This window comes from Accipiter gentilis, chromosome 20, assembly GCF_929443795.1.
Source record: "Accipiter gentilis chromosome 20, bAccGen1.1, whole genome shotgun sequence".
Classification (NCBI taxonomy): Eukaryota; Metazoa; Chordata; class Aves; order Accipitriformes; family Accipitridae; genus Astur; species Astur gentilis.
The window spans coordinates 19,387,613-19,410,902 of record NC_064899.1 but is presented as its reverse complement, the minus strand read 5'-3'; the positions used below and the strand labels follow the sequence as shown (position 1 = coordinate 19,410,902).

At 42.8% G+C, this 23,290-nt stretch overlaps 1 protein-coding gene across 14 annotated transcripts in view; it reads right to left on the bottom strand.

Moving 5' to 3' along the window:
* The window catches only part of ATXN1 (ataxin 1), a 229,353-nt gene that overhangs the window by 147,430 nt on the left and 58,633 nt on the right, over positions 1 to 23,290 (bottom strand). For 12 of the 14 annotated variants that reach the window (XM_049824135.1, XM_049824145.1, XM_049824139.1 and 9 more), the window contains one exon: positions 19,499 to 19,618. The gene's annotated coding sequence lies outside the window, so the exon portion shown is untranslated. The other 2 variants (XM_049824137.1, XM_049824150.1) reach the window with 2 other exon arrangements.

The window sequence follows — 23,290 nt, the reverse complement described above, 5'->3', positions numbered from 1 at the left end:
GCGTTACAATTGTCCAAAGTGTAACATTCAACTAAATTGCTATAGTTTCTGATTAAGGTCTAATTTTTTATGTAACAGAAAAAAACCCACCTTCAGAATGTTACCCCTTTCCTTATTCTGCATCTTTGGCACCATCAGCACTAAAAAGCAATACTGCTTCCCCTCCCTTCGATGTCTGGCAGCCCTTTCTTAAACCAAAACACTCTGATTCAGTGGATGCTCTGCCCACTATTACAGATAACATGCCTTTTCCAAATCTGAGTCTCTTAAGGACAATGTAGGGTATCTTTATTTTTAACCATTCACCAACTAGTATCCCATTTAGTATCTAGTAAGAATTGGCTTTTAGCATTTTCCTCTGCTGTATATGGTATTTGCATGCAGTTACTGCATATTACACAAAATAGTGATCAAAATAAATGGCCTATATTGTCGTATTTACTCATACACAGAGCACATATCTTACGCAAGGGCACATTTTGCCTCTCATGTATTTTCATTATGACGAATAAGGCACAGGCATGAAGAATCCGTCCCTCTGTATGGAAACAGCATGCTGGGCAGAGCAACGGCAATAAGAAATCCGACTTTACCAACTCTTATCTCCCTATACTGACAAGAATAAAAAAACTCCTGCAGAGTCAAAATGCTAGACAATTATATAATTTAATGCAATCAGTTACTCCTCCTGGATTTCAGTCTATTTCACTGTAAAGCAACTTTTTAATAGCATTATTATGGTAGCACACCATGATCTAGTCTTGCTCGTTGTTTTTCAGCTAGAATTATTTTTGCCTCTTGCATTTCCTTTTTTCACTTAAAGAAAGGATGGCCCAATAAAAATTTAATGAGAAAAAACAGCACAAATTACAACAGCTCTGATTTATAGGGTCAGATTAGGAGATCGGAAATGTCCATTAAATCCAAACATTACTTTCAGTCTTCCTTCCTGATCATAGTTACTATTTTGCATATTTTCCTATATACTCATGCCATAACATATGGACAGGCCAACCATATCACACTTACCTGCTCTTTATGTAATAGATTCCTGCTATACCATCATCCCATGCTTGCAGTAGTTGTGTGTGTTCTTGTTACCTCATTACTATAAACCATCAGAACAAGGAAACAGACTTCCGTGTGCAGCTCTGTGGCATTTTGGCAAATTTAAGACAGGAAAAGGGAAAGAGGGGGAAAAAGAGGAGGCGAACAGGGGGGAGAAAGAACAGCAGTGCTTACTCTTTCACGTGGGAAGGTATGCCAAGAGGACAACCACAGTGCTTCACAGTAAAGCTCAAGAGATCTAAAAGGTCTGCAACAAGCAGGGTGCTGCATGCTGATTTGGGGTGCTGAGCACCTGCTGTTCCCAGTACAGCTACAGAAAGCAGATCGCTGCCTCACTCAGGATCAAGCTTTCTGGGTCAGAGACCATTGCACTCCCTGCAGCACCCAGAATGAGAAGACATGCACCAGTTGTCGTCCACAGGTGCTTCCAAGCCCCTTCCTCACCACTGTCACGTGCAGGCACCTACACCGCGTGGTGGGGAGGTGACCGCACAGACACTATGACAAAGATCAGTCAGCTCTTCTACTCTTTGACATAGAGGTCAAACACAGCAGCAAGAGAGAAGCCATTGTTTTAGTGATACAATGCTAAGAAAGTAATACAAAAAGTACAAACTTACCACACAATGGAACTAAGCCCAAGTAATCTTCCTCCTCTGAACACTCCAAAGGAGCACTACGTACCCTCAGTAACTTAACTGAAACAAGTCCTCTATGAAGTTGCTTCTCAAAATATTCCTGGGAAGTTTTTCAAGCATCACGGGAACAACTGATTGCATGTGTTAACCTCAGCACCTAACAAGCCTGCATCTTCTCTCATTGAAATCAGCTTCCCTTAATTTGAACAGTAGGAGACCTGGGCCTTTTCTGCTGCTGTGTTCCTCATCAGAGCTCTATAAATGTCACACCTTTATTTTATTAGTGAAAGATCTATTTTATAAATTAACACTAAACACATTTCTGTATGTGAGGTTTTTTGGCCCCTGTTGCGACTCTGAATTCTTGAAGGTCAAATAAAGCGGTCCGTAGAAAAGGAGAGAAGAAAATGCTCTGCAATATCCTTTTACAGAGTCTCTGCGGTAAAAAGACAATAGCTAGCTGATTTGTTACATGGCTTTGAGGGCAGCCGTGAATGCTAAGACCACAGTTAAATGAACCTGGTCATGAAAGGAGCAGCAGCTCGTCCAGTACTGTATCTACGTTAGTTAACTCTTTTTGTGATTCAAGTCCAAGACTTCGTATTGTTCTATTTCCGCTTATTCCTCTGCTCTAGATTCCCTTTGTGACACTTTTATCAATGGAAAAATCGAGGGAGGGGTTTCCAGCTGGGAGCCCAACAGAAAAAAACCAGGAGGTTCAGTCTGGTTTTCTCACTTGCGCTGCAAGAGCCATTTTAGCGCCAGTAATAAAAGCAAAACTACACAAAGAAAAAAAAGACATGACCTGAAATTATTTTATCATCATAAATGCTGCACCGCTCTTTATTCTCCGGTACAGTTAGTCTCACACATTGCCACAATAATTTGCTAGCTTCAACAGAGCTCCTTGCAAATAACCTATTTGTATTAAGGGATGATGTCAGCTAGAATTCCAGGGAAATACTAAGAAAAAGTTAACAGCACCATCAGTCAGATCTACTCTGTCATGCCCTTGCAATTTTTACAGATTTATAGCTGCGATATCACAATTTTAAAAAAGCAAAAGAGAATAGCCTGATTGTGTCCTCTGTGAGAGGTAGGAAAAACATACACAAACAACAACGGAAGGTAACTGGCACACTGGGAGCTGTGCAAAATGGATTTTGCACAGGCACACCTACATGGCTACACCTGAGGTGTCATTACGGCAGCCGTGGTGCAGGCACAACCGCAGCCAGTTGGGTCCTTACATTAGAGTTGTAACCTTAGAAGGTGGTTTTGAAAATGAGATCATTTGCACTAAGAGGATTTTCAAGGTAAGTCAACAGATAGATTTGGTCTCATTTAAGGCCAGAAAAGACTATTAATCATACATTGGAACATTATGGCAGCGCAGACCATTCATCTTGGGAGGCACTTTGTATAATAACAGAGCTCACATAAACGTCCACGAGCACCACTCCACACAGATGACAGGCTCCTTGAACTCTGGAGCTATTTACTGTAGCTATTTTCATACACCACCAAGAAGCCCTGGAAACTACCATCTTCTCAAACAAAAGGACGGATGCCTCAAAACCTTCAATAGGCAATTATCCAGCCATCAAAGGCTCTGCAAGTGTCCCAAAGACAAGGAAAATATCTTCCTCACACATACACTGCCTGAATGAGATGGCTGATCGGGGTACAGTGTCTGTAATGGCTCTGCTGAGAAAAGCACCTTTAGATACAACAGAATTCGAAGCTGCTATCGCCAGAAAGCAGCACCTATCACCCCAATTGCCTAAGCTTGGCAAAGCTGCAGTAGGACAAGAGCAGCAAAGCTGAAAGGAAAATACAAGGGTGGAGAATCAGATACAAAGGCTGTCTGCTCAGACATGGAGAATACTTAAAGATGTGCCTCATGATGAAAAAAAACTGGCAGTCATCATCATCAAATAGCCTGAGAGTTCAGAAGGCACCTAAGAGAGCATGGTATGGTACCCAAACTCCCAGATAGTATATTTTAGCCTGCTGGACAACTTTTAATAGTATTTTCAAAAGGTCATATGGATCTCAGGTACCTAAACCATAAAAAATAGTAAACTAATAAACCTTGAGAACTGACTGCTAGCATTCTCTTGAATCTGTACTGCTGACTTATTTCCCTAATTAAACACATGAACTTCAGCAGTGACTATGGCAAACTCACAGATCTGGGTTATGTCTCCAGCTCCAACCATTTACTTTATTGCCTTCCACAACATAGAGAGCAATTCTCATTAAGTAGTTGAATGTGAAGCAGCTCAGTGGAGAGTTAAGGAAATGCATAATCCAAAACTAATCAAAGGGGGCAAACTATGTGTGGAAAAAATTAATTTAACTTGTGTGAACTCATATGAAGTAACCGAAGGAAGCCTATGTGAACCTAGCAGACATGACCTATGCCACGTCACAGACAAAAGGGACAGGAGGAAATACCCTTGAAAATATGTCTTCTCAGCTCCAAATCTAGAAATCATCACATGAGTAGGTCACATTAATCAAGCTCATCAAAGAAATCTCCGTATCAGCTCTGATCACCACTCTACCCTGTCTAGGGTGTCAGCTTTCATTGTGGCCAATCTCTGAGAAAGACTCCAGAAAAGAAAAAGAAAAAACAGGAAAAAAGAAGGAAAACCACCACACCCATAACTCAAACCTAGTAATTACAAGCCAAAAAAAATGAAGTGAGGGAAAAATTATTTCCTGTCCCTGCAGGTAAGGTTGAAGTCCTGAAGCACTAGATTTGAGAATAACTAATTAGAGATCAACAAGTTAAACAGCCTAACAGGGTCTTTTTAATTTATTAAATATATTTTGCTTTAATCACATTAATTTTTCAGAAAAGTACAATAATCTTTGTGGTTTAAAATGACTTTGTATTCATTTTTTAATGGAGAGTATTTTTATTCATCTAATACATTATCCTTTCCAGAAAATTATCGTACTTGACTACAAGTACTTAACAAGGCGCTAATTAATACTCCTATATCTCCCCATTTAAAACTCCTTTGCGGAATGAGGTCGGAAACCTGGTTTAATGCACAAGACACTTCTCTGAGGCTGAAGGGGAATGGACCCAAAAGGCACCTGTCACCCTTTTCCACGGAGGACACCCCTCTTGAAAACTGAAGCCCAAGATAAGAGCGATCCCTCTGGCTGAGCAGGCAGCTGACACTAGCTCCCTGCGCAGCAGCACACCCCTCTTCTCTGCCGCTTGTGAATGACGAGAAGCAATTCCCCCACTTTTCGTTTAACAGGACGAGATTCACCTTTCCCGCTCTTGTCAGCCTGTGTCCCCTCTCCCTGGGAAGGGAGCTAAAGGGTTCATCCTACTACAGCGTGCTTGGGAAGCCGCTTGTTCCCCCATCTTGCTTCTGCCCAGTGCTGTAACACAGTGACGGGCAGCTCCACCTTCCTCGGCGCAGAAGCCCCGCCAGAGCCGTGGAGCCCTGCCAGCCACTCCAGCAGTCCCCACGCCTCGCCAGGGGTGCGGTAGGCAAATTCGGGTTATGAACACTTCCCAGAGCAGGAGCAGCTGTTTTGGACTCGAGGAACTGCTGCAGGTTTAAAGAGCAAAAGCAAAGACCAAGCGCAAGCATTTCTGAAGCTCTCAGGAAATTTGCAGACACTCACCCACAAACTTCACTTCTGCGTTTGCTAGACGTTGTACACTAATTGCAGTTACCTAAGAGCGGCTCCACGATGGGAGGAGGGGAGGAGAGGAAGGCTTCCTTTTGGCACAGCTTCGTAGTTCAAAGGACACATATGGCCTGCAAACAGAGTGCAGGGGATAATGTAAAATTAAAGGAGGGATGGGACGAAAATGAGAACTCAGCAGGGACAAGCAGTGTTGTTCTGGATCTGCTTGACTGGAATTTAAAATAAAGGAATGGGGGCGGGGGGCCGGGGACGGACGGACAACAAGAAGCCCATCCTTATTTTAATTCCACATCCAAACAGAGGGAGGGACGGCAGGAGGGATCCCAAGTGAAGGGAAGACCTCCAGGGAGCAGGGCCTGAGCACTTCTGCCTCGTCCAGGCAGCAGGACCCGGAGGACCCTGCCCGGAGAGCAGGAGTGGAAGCAGCCAGAGATACAATGGCTTCAGGAAGCGTATCACGACACCTCCAAAGAGACGGCAGGGGTTTATTTCAGAAGAAACAGGCGTACAGTACCAAATCTGCAAGGAGAGACGGCGTGCCTGCCCACAGAGTAAAGCAAGAATAAAAAGGTGTCTGAATAGCACAGGCCCCGATTTGCCTTGCAGCACCCATGTAGCCATGCAAAGCAAGCCACATAAAAGCCAGCAGCCTGTGAGACCGTGCCTGTTCCCACACCGAATCCCAACACCTGCTTGTGGCCCTGCTCTCAGTTAGGGCAGATACCAAAGCCTACCCTTCCCACCGCAGGGCACGTCAAGCACAAAAATACATAAAGAAACAAAACAAAACAAAAACAAAAAAAACCATCCACAACAATCCTCAGTCATAATTTCTACATAATTATTGCACAACAACTACCCGTAATGAGAGAATGAATTTATAACCACACACAAGCTATATTTACCAGTGAACTAGTTACAAAGCAAAACAGCAGGAAACCACAATGCGTGTCTTCATATTAGTTCCTCAGCAGTGGTGCAGAGCAGGGCTGCCCGTGCAGCGGGGCAGGCTCGGCAGGTGAAACCCAGGCACAGGGGCCAAAGAGCAGCAAAGTCCTGTGGAGATGGAAGCTGGACCCAACAAGGCACAAAGATGTCACCAGGTGTTCAAGGGAAGCTATGCAGAGGTGGGGCTAGAAAGACCTGTTTGACTTCAGGGTTAAATAGTTGGCCACCCAAATAAAAACTGAAGGGAGTCTCTCCTCCCAACTTTCCCAGCTTCCACAAATTTTGATCCCTAGAGGGAATTAAAAAAACCCAACATACAAACAACACAGAAAAACAAAAAAACTCCCCACCCCACAAATGGAAGTGCAGTCCCTCACCACAGTCGGGACCCAGGAGGTGACCTGTTCCTGCCCCTACCCCCCCCAAATGAGCAAAATTCAACCCAAACTGGGACAGCAGGATGGTGCCTCAAGAGGAGGCCTGACAAGGTCAGCAGTTGAGCCCCTGCTATCAACTTTATCACTGGGGAGAGTTGATTTGGGTCTGCCTACCAGCCACCACGTACTGCTGAGCTCAGAGGGTCTTCACACCTTCAAACCCTGCCTCTCAGGCAAATTTGGCCAAAACCGCCTCACAGCTTCGGAAGTTACTGGAAGTGCAGCTGGGCCGACAGACTCAAGGAAAGACAGGCAGCATGCTCTGGAGAGCCCCATTTCCATGGGCCAACGCTACATGAGCAGGTAGGGTCCCTGCCGCCAGCAGCAGCACCCCGACCACCTCGCCCTGGCTGCTCATCCTCACCTCCCCCTGCACTAGAACAAACCCTCACAGTTTCCAGGCTGGTGCAAGAGCGATGGTGAGCTAGATCCGGGAACAGATCCTGCTGAAAACATACTTTTTTTTTTTTTTTTTTGGGATTATTTTTGACTTGGTTCCTTTCCCAGACCTGGCTCAGAGCACAACTGCACAATGCTTATGTCAACACAAGGAACCCATCTAATGAGTACCCACGGAGGGGGGCCAGGACTGCTGCCATCGCCATCCCGGCCACCTTGATGAGCTTGTAAAATAACGGCCTACGGACAGCGGGTTAAAAAGTCACAGAGCTTCAGTTAACTGAGGGAGGCAGATGAAAAAAAAAAAAAAAAAGAAAACCAACACGCACACAGGTTACCGACTTGCTGCCATGTCAGGCTGCCAAAACACAGCAAAAGCACGGGGCCTTCCCTCGAGGAAAAGAAACCCTGTGCTCAGCTCCACCGCAGCCCCAACGCATAAGGTCGCCTGACACACACCCTGGGAAAATCTTGCTCCCTACTAGTTCCTAAGCAGGATACGCAGCAAAACGCACACCTCATGAAACACTGGTGTCTTGAAATGACCTATTCTCTTATCTTTTTTGGCTAGGCATGCTCTCCCTGCCCTGCTCTGTCCTTGGAAAGACACCAAATAGCCCAGCCCCAATTCAAGGTGGAAGCGTAAAGGCAAGAGAGAAGGGAAGGCAAACAGGGAAAAACATCTCTCCTTCCATGAACTACGGGTGCAAACCCACCACAACACCAGCGTAACCCCAAACACATGCTACAATGGAGACAAAAATCCATGATTACTACTTCTGGTGTTTATGCTGACCAGCGCGCTATTATTGCTCAGGTGGTAATTAGCGAACCTGTCATGAAAAGAAAGGATGTGTTGGGCTTGCTATCGATCCTTATAGTTCCTATCTGAGTACAATCATACCTTCTTGAAATGTAGCCCAAAAGGGCACTGTTATTCCGGAACTGAGTTGCTTTCGGAAGATGAGTCAAAAGGAGTTCCATGTACCTAGATCTCTTCTTCAGCTTACCGACAATTTTTCCTCGCTTTAACAGCCATGTTTTCTGATCCTTAATTTACTTTCTTTCCCTATTGCTGAGAGAAAGAGCCCCACAAATAAAGAGAAATCTGACTATCCCAGGAAATTATGTAACTAACTATACACAGAGGGCTGTCAAATATGCACAAAGTAAACTAACTGAAATAATATTATTTTTTCCCCTCTAATATCCTTCATTTATAGTCATTGTAGGTGTTACATGTAACAACAGTAAGTGGAACAATTTCAAACAGCACTTTCCACATTGAGACAACTATTCTACATCCCCTTGCGCAGCAGGCAGTTTCTATAGCTCACTTTGTATTACGGCAACTGAGCAAGGCACCTCAAATTAAGCCCAGAGCAGTAACCATTCCCTAGAAGCAGGGCTAAAACCTAGACTAATGAGTGGCTGCGTCTATAGGCACACCAAGTCTTTCTCCCCAGTAAAGTCTGGACATCACTGGCAGCTGGTAGGCAGAAGCACATGCCTCTGACAGTACAACTCTTGCCTCCCAACAGAGGCAGCCAACAGCACAAGCAATGCATGGGGCCAACTCCTGCCCCAAACAAAATGTTGGTTTGGGATGGCACACGTGCAGGAGAGCTGCTAGACACTACAGGGGATGAACTCCTGTTTGCAAAGCCTTGGGAAAATGCTAGGTAAGAAGTCAGTATGTATTGCTATTAGCACAAGGCTCATGAAGATGAGCAGAGGCCTTGATTGACAGCACTGCTCCCCTCCCATTGTTCATCAATGGAAAAGAAAAAACACTAAAAAAACAGTAAAAGACAAAAAATAAATGCATCCCGAGCACCCACTATATTTTATGTTCTTTTTGTCAACAATTACAATTCCCGTGATGTTAATAATGTGTACAAGGACAAATAAACTCAGAGTACACAGCAAAACGCACAAGGAGGAGGTCAGTGCATACTATCAGACATGACATGTCACAAACGCTCAGAAGATAACACAACCCAATAGATAAAGTATCATTCAGTACCAGTCATCATACTATTGCATCTAAAACTGGGCCCAAAAATACATATGAAAACACATATTCCAAGATTGGCTAAAACAATAGTACCAAACAAAACATATGATACTAATTCAAGTGTTACGACAAATTGTCCATTGTAGCTGGAAAACAGAGAGATATGGCTCTGAAAAAGGATCATAACAACGATCTAACAACTGTTAAGTTTTCATATTTAACATACATTCTAGCATATTCTTAAACCAGGTATTTCTGAAGGTAGGAAAAAATATGAGAAAACAGGTTAATGAACTAAATGTAAATAATAAGGAAAAATCAAAAGACATAAATCAGAAGAAATCTGAGCTATGAAAAGATTTTGTGTGCACACGCATGTGAAATTTAATACAATTCCTACTTTAGGTCTCTTGGATCACACCTGTCTGTGTTTTTCAGACCTCAGTTTCAGAAGTTTATTATTTTTTTCATGCATGGTTTCAGAAGGACTGCTGTCTCTTTTAACAGTGAAGTTCTGCCTTCCAATTCACCCAACATATTCGCACTGAATCCAACCAGCTTAAGGTTAACTACAAATACAATGGAAAATCTGAGGTAACTTGTTGCCTTTATTTTCCATTTTTTCTGATGTGCTATTAGGCTAGTCATAATGAATATCAAATAAGTTTTTTTGAATTAACAATTAGGACAAACAAAGGCTCTAATATTTTACAAACCTATTTGATGCAAAATATTAGATATGTGTTCTAGGCCTCAATTTTTCAGACCCTTATTATTGAATTCTGACTTATTTTCAATCCATTAGCACGCTCAACAGCTTATTAACATAAAGCAGAGCCTTGCTAATTTGCAATACTGTTGAGGATACCTACTCTAAATTAATGGAAGAAATCAATAAGTGCATCAATCAACAAAAAGGAACAGAAAAGAAAAATGACAAAACACATTCTGTTCTATCACTGTGGCAATCCTAAATGGTGTTTTAATTATTCATACAAATATCTTTAATACATTAGTAAGTGTGATGTATAGCATATCTACATTTTTTTAATTTTTTTTTTTTTTTTTACTGTCTTGGGTCCCAGTTCAGGAACGTGGTTCCTTTGAGGAATACCACGAGGCATCTGAATACTTTTTTGTGTTTGATCCTACATACTCAAATGCTATCCTGCTTTGGATCCAGAATACCACAAGATTGCTTACTCTCCAGCACTCTCTGCTGAGAGCAGACTCATACAGAAAGTCACGCAATGTTGCACAGCCTGTAACAGACCACACAACACAACCATGGGACAGAAGCACCTCTCCATCACTCCTGCCATAGACAAAAAGCAAATTCCCAGAGCTGCAGCTTGAAAGGGGAGGCAGCCAATATCCCACATCTTGACATCCCACTGAGAAAATGATGATAAAACAATGAGCTAGGGAATATCTTTTGGAACAGAAGCCAGGGTCTAAATTCTGGGCCTGGCTTGCCAAGCCACTCCTTTTTCATCAACACATAAACCTGTGCATCTTCTGTACATAGCTCCCCAGGCTATGCCATTCTCACTCATTCACAGACATGTTCAGGCTGCCCACCCAGTATCTACGTTGTTAGTAACTATACCTCTCATCCCAGGAGAGACACCAGTAGCACAGAGAAAGCTGCAAAAACCATGAGTGAAATTCTGGGTAGAGGTGGAGTTTTTCGAACAGCGATGGTGAGCTTCAGAAGGAAGACCTAAGTGCACAGAACTCCAAAAATACGGCCCCTTTTCAGGTCAGTAGTGCACACAAAGGGTTAATAAACCACTACTGCTTATATTATTTATTAATCTCACCCCTCCCTTATTTATCAATTTCCTTCTTAAGTCCTGGCATCTCTTCTCCATTTCCCTCACAATTTTGGGTCCTTTTCCTCCCGAGATTATCATCTGCTGGAAGTTCCTCCTCCCCTCCGCTGCCCACATCTCAATCTTTGTCCTGGTTCCCTACAATGCTCAGCTTCTGGCTGGGCTCCATGCTCACTCAAATTTATTTATATCCTGCTCTTCCAAGCTTGCGAAGCAGGTTTCCACTCAGCTGCCCTCACCTGCCAGGGCAAGGAGCAGTGCATGGAAGCTGGAAAGAAGAGCTCATGAGCACCAGCCACCAGTACAGCAGGGCTTTGTCACCAGAAACCCAAGGTGGAAATGCATGCCATGCGTCTTATTTAGTTGAAAGCCGAAATGTTTCTGTCTAGGATGTCTGTTTGTATCTCAAGTCACAAAGAAGCCATTAGTACCAATAATGTGTCATTACGGGGGCGTCAGCAGAGACTCTGCAGCTAAGGTTAATTTGAGATGCATAATTTAAAGCAGAACTAAAATCCCTCCACTTCACACTTTAATGACTGAATTCAAATCATTCTTCAAATTTGACACAGCAGCTCTTAAGGGGACACTTGCACTTTTTCCTTTTCTCTTTTTTTTTTGCCAATTTTAAATAAAATACAAGCTATCTATTGCAGAAGAAAAATGTACAGATCCTCCCTTTACGATCACTTTAACTTGTTTCCCCCTCACATTTCTTTTCAGCAGCTTCATACTTCATATATTCATTCTGACATGTCAGAATATGCCTGACACAGGCCACTTCTGCAATTTAAAAAAAAAAAAACAACCAATACTCAACAGTTAAAAATTTCACTCATCGTAACCCCAGGGATTTTGCCAAGAACAGCTGGCAACACTGCCTATCTTAAGTATACCACATCATTTAGGTAACAGTAGTACCCGCACAATTCTCTGTCTTTAGTATTTCTACACTCAACATCCTGCTAAAATACGTAAGAGACATAATCTTTGTTTTTCACACAGAAAACAGAGGCAAAGACAGAAGGATGCTGTGGTTCAACAAGTACTTCAAGCTGGTCCAATTCTCCCAAACCCACTGATAATTTGTTTTGTCAGGCAACTTCCCTGAGTACAGCTGATAAAACACAAAAAATAATTAAGGAAAAACTCATCACAACATAACGAAGCAGCATGATAGGGAGATCTCCATACTGCTGAAGCGGAGATGCAACACCTCTCTAACAAACACCTCCTGCCTTTTAGTGTGGATGCTTCAATAAAGCTCACTTAATGTTACCAAAATTCATAGAAACATACAACGATTTTTGTTGTCTGACACAACTCGATTTTGTTCTGAATTTTCAAGAAATCACAGTTCAAGCACACAGACATTCTTTGGAGAACTGCCCTCCATGCTAAAAATGGCAATGGAATTGCACAAGGGGAGGGAGGAAAGAAAAAAAAAAAAGAAATAAAGAAAATTCCAAGAAAACTTTGACTCATTCATTGTTATTCATCAGGTTTTTGGAGCAGAGAATGGAATGCCATCAAGCTAAAATTGACAGCGCTATTTTCTGATCTCTAAGTGATGTCAATCCTTCACAAAGCCACAAATGCTGAGAAAATTCTTCTCTGCAAAATTCTAAGAATGACTCTTAAATTTTGTTAGTTTGGGGGGAAAAAAAACCCCAGAGCTAAAAGAGGCACTTGAAATTAAACTCCTACGTAGGTGTGCTTTTGAATACTGAGAGTATTAGGCTTCACAGCTTTGTGTTATCTATGACTCAAGGCTTGCTGCCACAGGTGTCAAGAGACCTGGGACCTATCTGGAGCTCTGTAGAAACCTGCTGCTTTGTGGTTTGGGATTGTTTTACTATATAGTAAAAAAAACACTCTCAAAGACAAAAAGCAGGCTTTTGCACTCAGTATAGACGTGAATCTTTTTAGTCAACAGGTTTTACTGTCCAGTTAACTTTCACCTAGCAAAGCAGATTTTTCTGCTGTTTAATTCTTAAGGTTTTCAGAACAACATGATGTCAACTAAGCCTAACAGTCGAAATGGCTTCAATAAAATTCTGAGAATAACATATCTACACTGGCACGCCAACACACTATTTTTAATTGTAGCTCATTAAAGATGTAATAGAAGAATTCACTTCCAGCACTGTTCTGTCAATGCAGTGAGATAATCATGCTGCTATATCATACATAAAGCAATGTTTATGCGTAGTGGTTTAGGTAATGGAATGGAAAGGCAGAAAGCAGTGATTCACTCCTTTTTCTATCTGTTGCTGCAGCATGGCTTTTGCCTATCACAGAGCCCAAGCAGGCACATGGAGTGATTGGTTGATTGGTTTCAAATGTTAGTAAAACAGAGACCTGGAAAATGAAAAAAGGCAAGTCAGTTGAAATGCTGAAAAAAAAAAAATATCTGGATTGCAGATGAGAAGTACTTTACAGAGCAGCGTACAAATGCAGGCCTCTGAGGTAATTTAAACCAAATGCAGACTGAAACTGAAGTAGTTTGGTGAGTCAGCACAGTAAAAGGACACTAAATTACATGCGAGAAAAGTGCAATCCTTTTTGTATAACACACTGTATTTTATTCCAAATTTACCAGAAAACAAATTAATTGTCTCCTTTGTGTTATGCCTCCTTCGTTTCCTTTTGGACGCAACCTCTACCTTCCAGAAACAAACTGCGTGCAGGCTGACTAGCTGTGAACTCTAATGTCTAGGACTTTAATTTCCCTTTCACAAAAATTTCATCTCCAGACCATGACAACGTTAATAAACAATCGTTGGCATGAACGCTACTGACCATCTTCCAAGTTATGATTACTTTCCTCTGGAAATAAAATAAAAAAAAAAAATTAATGGTTAAAACCAAAACTGCAGAGAATCATTACAGGCTCTGACAATAGTAAGTGCCTTCCAGACTCTGCCATCACAGAGGTTTCAGCCACCTACAGCTTGGTGTAGAGCAGGACTTCAGCACTAAATATGCTTACCATCAGTCAAAGAAAGGCTTAGCCTCATATCTGCCTCAAACATTTTTAAAACCATAGCTGTTTTTAAACTCACAAAGCAATTTCCATCTTCATTTTCATCTCATTCTTGCCTCATACTTTCACAAGAACGTAATTCTCTGAAAGCCACAACAATTGCTTGTTCAACGTAGACTACCACTCTCTGAAGTACTTTCTGAGATAGATTTGTACGGACAGACGTGGGTAGAAATGAATAATCCAAAAATATCCACAATACATAATGAGCAGAGACTAGAAAAAAAAAAAATACCACGTACTGCAAATGCAGCCCAAATTGGAACGAATGCCTACAGTAGCAACAGCGCAGGAAGAGCAAAATGTTATTGTGCATTACTGGCATGCAGCCCATAATTACAAAAAATACTGCAGTATTCCACAGTAACAGCATACAATATTATCATTTCAAACAAAGCAGCTGCAGCAGCCTGCCCACAGCAACCACGTCGCAGAGAGCCAGGGGATGAGAGGGCAGCCAGCTGCCGAAGGACTCCCTGTTGCAGAGGGTGAGGAGGCCCCGCAGGGTCGGCGAGCCCTTGGGATGGCTTCTTCTCGCACCCACGGCTCCACTCCACCAGGGCATGAAGGACCGCTGCTCGGCAGCAAAGGGCTCCCACGTGGGCTCCAGCTTGCCGAGCACGCTGCTTGCTCTGTGTTCGGACCCTTGCTGCAGTGCGCCTTCTGCCGAATTTGCATTTTCACAGTGTCTCAGATAAAATAAAATCTTCCCCACTCCAGCTCCCCTGTGCTAACCCCTGTGTTACCCCAGCTCCCCTGTGCTAACCCCCTGTGTTACCCAGTCCCCTCTGACACTCTGCCAACAGGTATTAACAGCGGGCTAGCAAGAGGCTCCCAAGCACTGGTTGACACATGCTGCCGTTACGATGGCTATCACTCGCCTCCCTTAGATGGTGAGCAGTTGCTCCGCTACGTATCAGCAAAACAGGAGACGACATGCACGTGAGTTTATTAGTGATATTCTTCTCAACAGCTCTACCCAAAGACCACCAGCACAGAGCACAGTCTCACCAGGGCAAACAGAAAAACCCAAAAAGTTACAATTACGTCTGTCTGCTCACTGGCATGCGCTGCACACAAATCAGGAGTCCTAGCTCATCACTTGTAGAAATAACATCTATCACATTTGGTTTCTGTATGGATCATGAAAAAACACGAGCTAAGGAGCCGTATGTTTTCTCCAAACTTCATGCATTTGCAGAACTAGCAACCAGAGGAAAAGAAATGCAGAACCCTGAACAGCAAGGTTAGTGGAGAAGGAAACGCTGTTCAAATGGAAGATACAACTCTGAAATTAAGCTTGAAATACACAAACACTGTTTGGGCAGTATCTTTTAGAGATGTTCTAATCATCAGGAAAACTGGTTTTCATACTGCCAACCAGAAAGATGATGTTTTTAGGAGGGAACAAATTAACTGCTATACCTAAATACTTCCCAGTTCACCAGCACTTCTCATCTTTCCCATACCAGCTTTTCTCTGCTAAACACAAAGGGGACTGTAGCATATATATGCAATAAACTGCAGTAATATATGCAGTAGATTGAAATACTGCATTTTTGTATTCTCATAAGCCATTCATTGGCTTATGGATTCAAAGTCCCATAGGGAATGCTGCAAATCCACGTTAAAGTCTCTATGGATTTGACTCTCTTGACGTATGTAACAGATGTGTAAAGTAACACATAACCAGATGCCTGTGTAAAGTAACACATAACCAGATGCCTCTCTAGTAAATGCACAGCTAGAGACTGAAAAGTCCTAAAAATGTTGTGTCCAAGGGCAAAGGATAAGGGAAAGAATAGAGCCCCATATCTAGCAAGGAAAGAAAAGTTTAGGCTTTATGAATTTCTTGTCTACAATCATTTTTCATGTCTAATTCAGCTACAGTATCAGAAGAGAGTGCTTTTTTGGAGGTGGGGAGTCCAGCCACTGTGGCCTGGTTTGCTCCATGCCAGGCTGATCAACTGTTTCTTGGTGTCTCTGAAACTTCAAGGTCCTACCTCCAAAGCCTCCACCATGACTCCAAAGAACTCCATCCAGAAGGGAGGTCTAACTCCTCAGAAGAAAAACCCCTCTGGAAAAAGAGTATATGGCTGTATAACTAATCACCAGAGAAACCCCTCTCCACTCCCTAAGTTGGTGTGTCCTGGCCACAGCAGCTTGGAGAAAATAGGTGGTGTGCTTTCACAATAACCTTCTAAGGTAGATGGGAATGGTGGGTGAGAAAAAGGCAAGACCTTGTTTAAAAACCTTAATTTAAAACTTCTGGCTACTCCCATTTTATGGAGTAAGTTAAAACCACTCTGCTAGAAACTGCATGAACCACTGACTTCAGATCTGGATCCTGCCTTTTGCAAAGCTGCTGGTGGGCTTGGATCCAAGGCTTTAGTTCAAGCTCTTATCTACTCCATATTACAAATGACTTATACCATACGTCCTTTATAATAAATAGCCTCACAGTGAGGAAGCACGCTATTGGCATGGTTCATATTTACATCACTCTTTTGAAAGCCAATGCACATGGTTTAACGAAAGTGTTGGAAATATTACAGCTTTCAAATGTTTTGCCTTACGTGGTTTACAGCCAGCATAGTCAACGGCTGTGTAAGCTTCACCCATTTTCACGGGACGTGCTAAGCGGTGCGAGTCGCAGGTAATGCCCACCATGACTGAGCAGAATGGGCATGTCGGCAGCGGCACAGGCATGGTCACATCCCACCACAACGGTGCCCTGGGCTGTGCCACTGCACTCTCCCGGCTTCCCGCAGTGAAGGTTTCCATTCTCTGTCCTCACCGCCTCCTCTTTACAAAGGCTCACACACACTTACAGAAACAAATGAACAATTCCATTATGTGCCTGGCAGCCCATGCACTTTCTTTCTGATTCACAATAGAGGCGCCCCATTGAAAAGATCCATATACGGGGGGAAAAAAATAAAAAAATCTAAGCAAGTCTCCAGCAAGCACACATACTATCAAAGCCTCATTTCCACTTAACACAAGTTGCTTTGGGAACTAACGCAGCTGACTTGAGGAGAAAACACAAACAAACAAACAACTTCTTTTTCCATTAGCTAGAGACGGGGGGGGGAATAGAACTGGTGCCATCTTTGTTGAAGAGCTCCACGAAACTAATGGTTTAGGAGAGCTGAGGAGCATGGACAGGGGACAATTTGTGACTGATCACTGCCATCTGAACATGGCATACTGACAGCTGAAACAAGAGCAGAGAAAGGCAAAACAAAACAGGCATGTGTTTAATCTGGGCAGGCTCAGTCCCCTGTATTCACTCCCAGTGAAAAATACAAGGCAGGAGAAAGTCGGTCCCCTCTGCCTGCTCAGCTCAGCGCCCACGTAACTCCCTGGCACACACCACAGGACTTTCTCTGGGCACACAAAAGGGGGCATTATTTCTTCACGTGCTGAAAAAATAATCAAGAAGGGGCAGGAGTAGCAGTACAATTTAATAGATCTTAAAATGCGTATTTTGCCACCAAAGAACTTCCCTTTCTTTAATACTCTGCCAATGAGCTCCTGCACTCTCCAATACAAAGAAAACTAAAAAAGGTTATACGATTTTGTGACTGCAACAGAGAGCTGATCAAATGATTATAAAGGTCACACAGATGCTACGAAGATACCTCCCCCTGAACTTCAATGTGCTCTTCCTCAGAGAGCAACAAGAAGGCAGCTGTGAAAGGAAAATCATGCACATTATCCTGGTCTAACATCAGTTTAAGAACAGACAGGAATGAAAGTATTTTGATTTATGCTCTGCAGAGCTGAGGAGGAATGCTTGCCACCAGGAGAGTGGGACACAGAGAAAGCTAAGATGGGCTGAGAGCAATCACACATGCGTCACTGCGGTGCACTTCTCCCTCTCTCACCAGTTTGGCCATGACTGTCACCCTACCCCTGAAACAGGGCTCGCTCCAGAAAGCAAGGCATTTCCCCATCTGAGCCACAGGGATGGGGGGAGAGAAGGAAGGGTAAGAACCGGAGACCCTAAAGGTCGTACAGCAGCGGTTTCAAACAGATTTGCATTAATACCTCATTTCACCATTACAAAAATCACCTCAGACTCCTACTGAAAGAGTCTTGTATTCCTGTTTGGGGTCATAGTCCCTAGTGCAAGACCTGCATGTAAAAAGGAGTTGGCTACACTGATTCGCAAAAGTTTTGAACTTTTTGGATAAATCAGTAAAAATGCCTATGGGACTATTACAATTTCCCAATCAATGGCTCTTGTCCACTGACCAGAAAGGAAATATTTAGCTCCCTGCAGCGAGCCTGTTGATTTCAAAAGAAACTTAATAGCTCTATTCCTACAAAGCAAATACAGAGCAAGCACAAGGGCCGGCTATGCTCTGCTCTCTTCTGAAACCTGGTAAGCAACAAATGTCTGCAAATGCCACCAGCCACAGGGTTTTGATATTCTGCACATTCATGGGATTATATCCCCTGCTTCTTCCATGTTATGTGGGTCTTTTTGATTCTGCAGGTTTCTTACAGTGATTTTGTCTCCTTCAGCACACTTGTGGGGCAGAACAGAGTAAATAACTTGTAACATTTTCTCTTTACTAGACAAAAAAGACTCAGAGGTTATTCTTTTCTGATGAGAAATGAAAACAAAAAAAATGAAGACTGGAGGGAAAAGGTGAGCTTTTCCCTGCGACTCACAATTGCCTTTATTAAAAAAAATTATTAACTCAGGACAACACAATTCAGCCTCAGTCAGGGAACTCTTAGTTCAGCTGCTGTTCAAATATCCAAGCAACTCTAGTTATGAAAGGGGACATTATTTTCTTTACACATTTAACTCAACTTGTTCAAAGACACACTGATGAAGCAATTAAGGCAGACGTATTATTAAAGCTGGTGTAGAATTTACAGGCTCAGCTAAGAAGTTTAGTATTTCAACGACGTGTTTAAACATAAAAATGAGAACTATGTATTTAATACAAAAATATCACTTAAGAACGCTGTAAAATCAGATTACTCATGACATTATCACCAACAGTAAAAGAATTGTATATGCATTTTTCTGGCAGTGTGTTGTATGTTCTTCAATAGCTTTCTTCTGCAGAATTCCCATATGATATAGATCCCAAACTTCGAAATATTTAGGCACATGCCTGTCTCTCAGGGAGAATAGCCTCATTGATTTAAACAGGGTTTAACCCTTATATATGTTAACATGATTGCCTGTTTGTAGGATTGAAACTCATGGGGCCCATTTTCAAAAATATAAGTGCATTACATATTTTACTGCTGTTTCTGGGTTTGCCATTAAAGTTCTCTCCCTCCCTCTCCCATCTGCTTTTATTGCCTTCGATAGAAATATCACGACACTCTGAGGTAAATAATGATTAATTTAATTACAAACTAACTGTAACTTATGACAAGACCCTCCAATCACTTACCTCAAATGAGTGTTTCAAGATGTAATTGTAAATCTCCTTTTTTCCCCTCTCTCACAGGAGATGTTGCAGCCTTTTTTTTCTGATGTTTTGCATTAGAACTCTTTCCCTGTGCTCCAGGATCTTCAACAAAAACAAAACAAGAAACACTCAGAATGAAAATGTCATTTCAAGCAATTGGTGGGTGGCTCAGGGGAAATCCCTGACCTTTCTCCAATGTATATTTCATTATCTAAAGCAAGTGTGATAACTCCCCCCAGCAGAAGCAGCATGAATGCTCTTCTGTGGGCTGTACTTTAAAAAAAACAAAAACAAAAAAAAAACCCCACACCAAAAAACCGCTATTTTAAACCACTCAAAAACATGTTATTTTTAAAATCTGCAAGATAGTACACTACAAAACACTCCTTTAAAGTACAATCCAGTATATACCAGACCTCACAGATTTATGAAGGTGAAAAGGGAAGAAAGCCGAGAGATACGAAACAGAAGAAAAATCATTGTGTAAGCTATCAAACTGTTACCCCGGAGAGCAGTCATCGGTTTTATTATTATTCTTACTACCACTGTTATTACCCCTAATAATATGTATATGGCCAACTCCCTAAATCTTCACTGAGTTACGGTAGTATTTCTGTAGTAGCGGTGTGGGGGACGTAGTAGCCGTGCTGGAGAAGCAACGCAGCATTAGCACTAGAACACCCAGCCCGGCTGACAAGAGAGGAAGGAAGGGAGGAGGAGCAACGAAGCAAATGAGTAAGAGAAACTGGCAGGTCTCTAATACAATCAATTCTGACATTCTCCACCATCACCAAAAAAGGTCTGAAAGGTTTTGAATTTTCAGCAAATACTGCTACCAGAACACTTTCTCACCGCCCCCCATTTCACCCTCCTCCGTCTCCCATACCTGCAGCAAGGCAGGCCAGGAGCCGGCTGGGTATGTAAGCCTCCAAACCAGGCTCTGTCAGCAGGAAAATCCCCTGACTACAAGAAGCAAATGCTGCCAGCCAGTGCAGAGTTCACTTTCCCTCTGAGAGCGCCGTCTTGCATTTGCATGGCCCCTCTGGATTACAGGCATCCCAGTTATTTCTCTACAAACAACTTTTAGGACCAACAACCATATTCATTCTTGCACTCTAAAAAGCCTGAAAGACAAACTGTTCCCAGGGCTACACCTGTGACTGTGCCCATTGAAGCCAACAAACTTTCACAACACAGCAAAGAGCAGGATTTGACCTTGCATGCATGTAAGCCAGACCACTTTGGTTTTCTTCCTCAGCTAGGACAGACAGACAGCTCTGAATAATATTTTCCATTGCTTTTAATTAAGAAACGGAGACATTATCCACAGCCTTCTGTGGCTGTACGTACTTCAGAAAATACAACTTTTCCAAAAGTGGTCAGAAATTCAATAAGTACAGCATTCTACATCGCAGTTTTTTCCCCCACACACCCCCAGAGAAAACAACCCAAAACTCAAAGACCACCAACACACAAATAAGCGGGAAGGTGGGCTTCCCTTGGCATCTGCACAGAGGCTGCACCTACATGATCACACCCTGAAGCTGCTTAGAATACAAACAAATCCAAAATACTCCATTTAAATCACCCTGCCCCACAACTCTACCGTGCTTGTTCTTGCTCACATGGTGTTGCTTGCTTGCTTCAAGGAGCCTGCTCTCACTCAACGTGAGTAAAGGTTGCAACAGCCAAGCCTACAGACTCGCAGGAAAAGGATAAAGCCCTCTAAAGCTGTGACACAAATCCAGAGAAGGCTGGAAGTTCAAAGTGAAATGAGGACACTCTGTCCATGACTCATGCCACCTAGAAACCATTCTTAATTTAAGAAAAAGCGTTAAAGGGATTATTTCACGGACTGTCACCCCGCTGAATCAACTAGGTTCTGCCTCTCATTTTTTTCCCTGACTCAAATACAAGGTAGCCGGGGATTATATTTTAAGATCAAAATCAGCATAAAATCCTCCTGTTCTCACGTACATACTTACATTTTTAATGCTCTGTTTAAAGAGACAAATAATGTTGTTTGAGGGACAGACTCCCAGCTATCCTCCAGGCTTTTTGCATGACCTATAGGCAAATGCTATGTGACACTTCCTGAAAGGCTGAAATAGCTCTGAATGACACTTGAGTTTCTACAGCACAACTAAAGTATGAGAGTTTGGCTCCTAATTCACATTGTCATTTAACCCCAATTTTCCTGTGCCTCAGTTTCCCCCTCCTCCACAGCAACGATAACAGTATTCCCTCATCTCAGAAGGCTGATGCGAGGAACACAACACCCATGCTGATTTCATGGACATTGTGGTAACATGGACAAAGTTAAAGATCTCTTAACTGATGTGAGGCCGAAACTTCATTTCCACAGAAAAAGACCCTGTAAACCAAAATGAGGAGTGAGTCATCAGCCTGTCCCTGTGAAACTGTTTTGCTGGATAGTCATTTCACTAGTACGACTCTCTTCTCCTGGGTGCTCCTAGCAAGTGTGGGGGAGACTGAATGGATTCACTGTAGTCACACAACAGCTTCACAGCTGCTGAAAAAAGGCCTATTGTAGCTCTGCATTTTACTATCTCGAGTAGCATACATTAATTTGCTGTACAGCTTCCATTACCCATCTGATCCTTACAGAAACAGGAGCAGCAAATCAGGGTTTGTCAAATGAAAAGAGATTTAACTGTGATGGAGGGAATTTTCTGGTTTTCTTCAAAACAAAACAACAACAACAAAACACTAAAAATTCAGTGTAACAAAAATACTTCAAACTTGTTCTGCCTTCCCCCCCTGATACCGTGAACCAAATTTCATGATCAGAAAGGAGCAGCAGGCCTGCCATACACACATATGCTCTTCCTGTAGTCACTGTCCACTCATGGCTTACACCTCTGTGCATTTATGATATTTGCTTAGTAACCTGAATGGTATCAAAACCAACTGTGAACTCTTAATACAGAACTATTCAGTCGCATGTACAAAGCCTCACTCAACAGTCAGATAATGCTGGACTTTGCAAAAAAACATGTGATTAGATTTGACAGCCCCTTTCTAAATGTCTTCATTTTTCTCCATAGTGCCTGTTGAGTCAGGGAGGAAAGGACAGTCCTGAATTAGGCATGTTGCTCCCAGCATTCAACTACTCCACTCTCCCCCTTCTGGAGAAATGAATACAGCTTCAAACAAATTAAAGGAGTATTCTGTCAGCTCTTTCATTCTTCCTGGTGCAATAAACGAGGCGGTGTTTGGATTCTCTAGCCCCCAGCAGAGCCAAATGAAGGCACACTCTGAAGTACAAATCTCCCTTCCTCCTCCCATATACACAGCATTAACCCTGCCAGCTGCGAAGAAGCCCCATTCAGCCAGGGTTCCCTGAAAACAGCAGCATATCACACCTGTGGCACGCTGTACTGCTAACGCCCAAGAATTAAATGATGGTCGATCAGCACACCTCGCCCCAAACCGTGGTACTTCCTTCAAAAGCTATGAGACTGCACAAAAATCACGAGGTCTTTTTCTCTGCCTTCTGGCTTCAGAGCCGCCAGAATGCAACAGGTCCTGCGCCGGTCTGCTCTCAGAAGGCTGAAATACTTTGCTTTCCATCAAAGGCCAAGACAGACAATACCCCTTGCTTTGGCAGCCTGGGACCTTAAGAAAATCTCAAATATCACGAGCGTAGCAGCCTGATAAAATGCCACCAGTGGGACCCCTCTTTTCCCCCAGCCTTCCTTCATTTCACAGCGGTGCCTCTCTCAAAAGGCTGATGGAGCTGAACGGATGGAG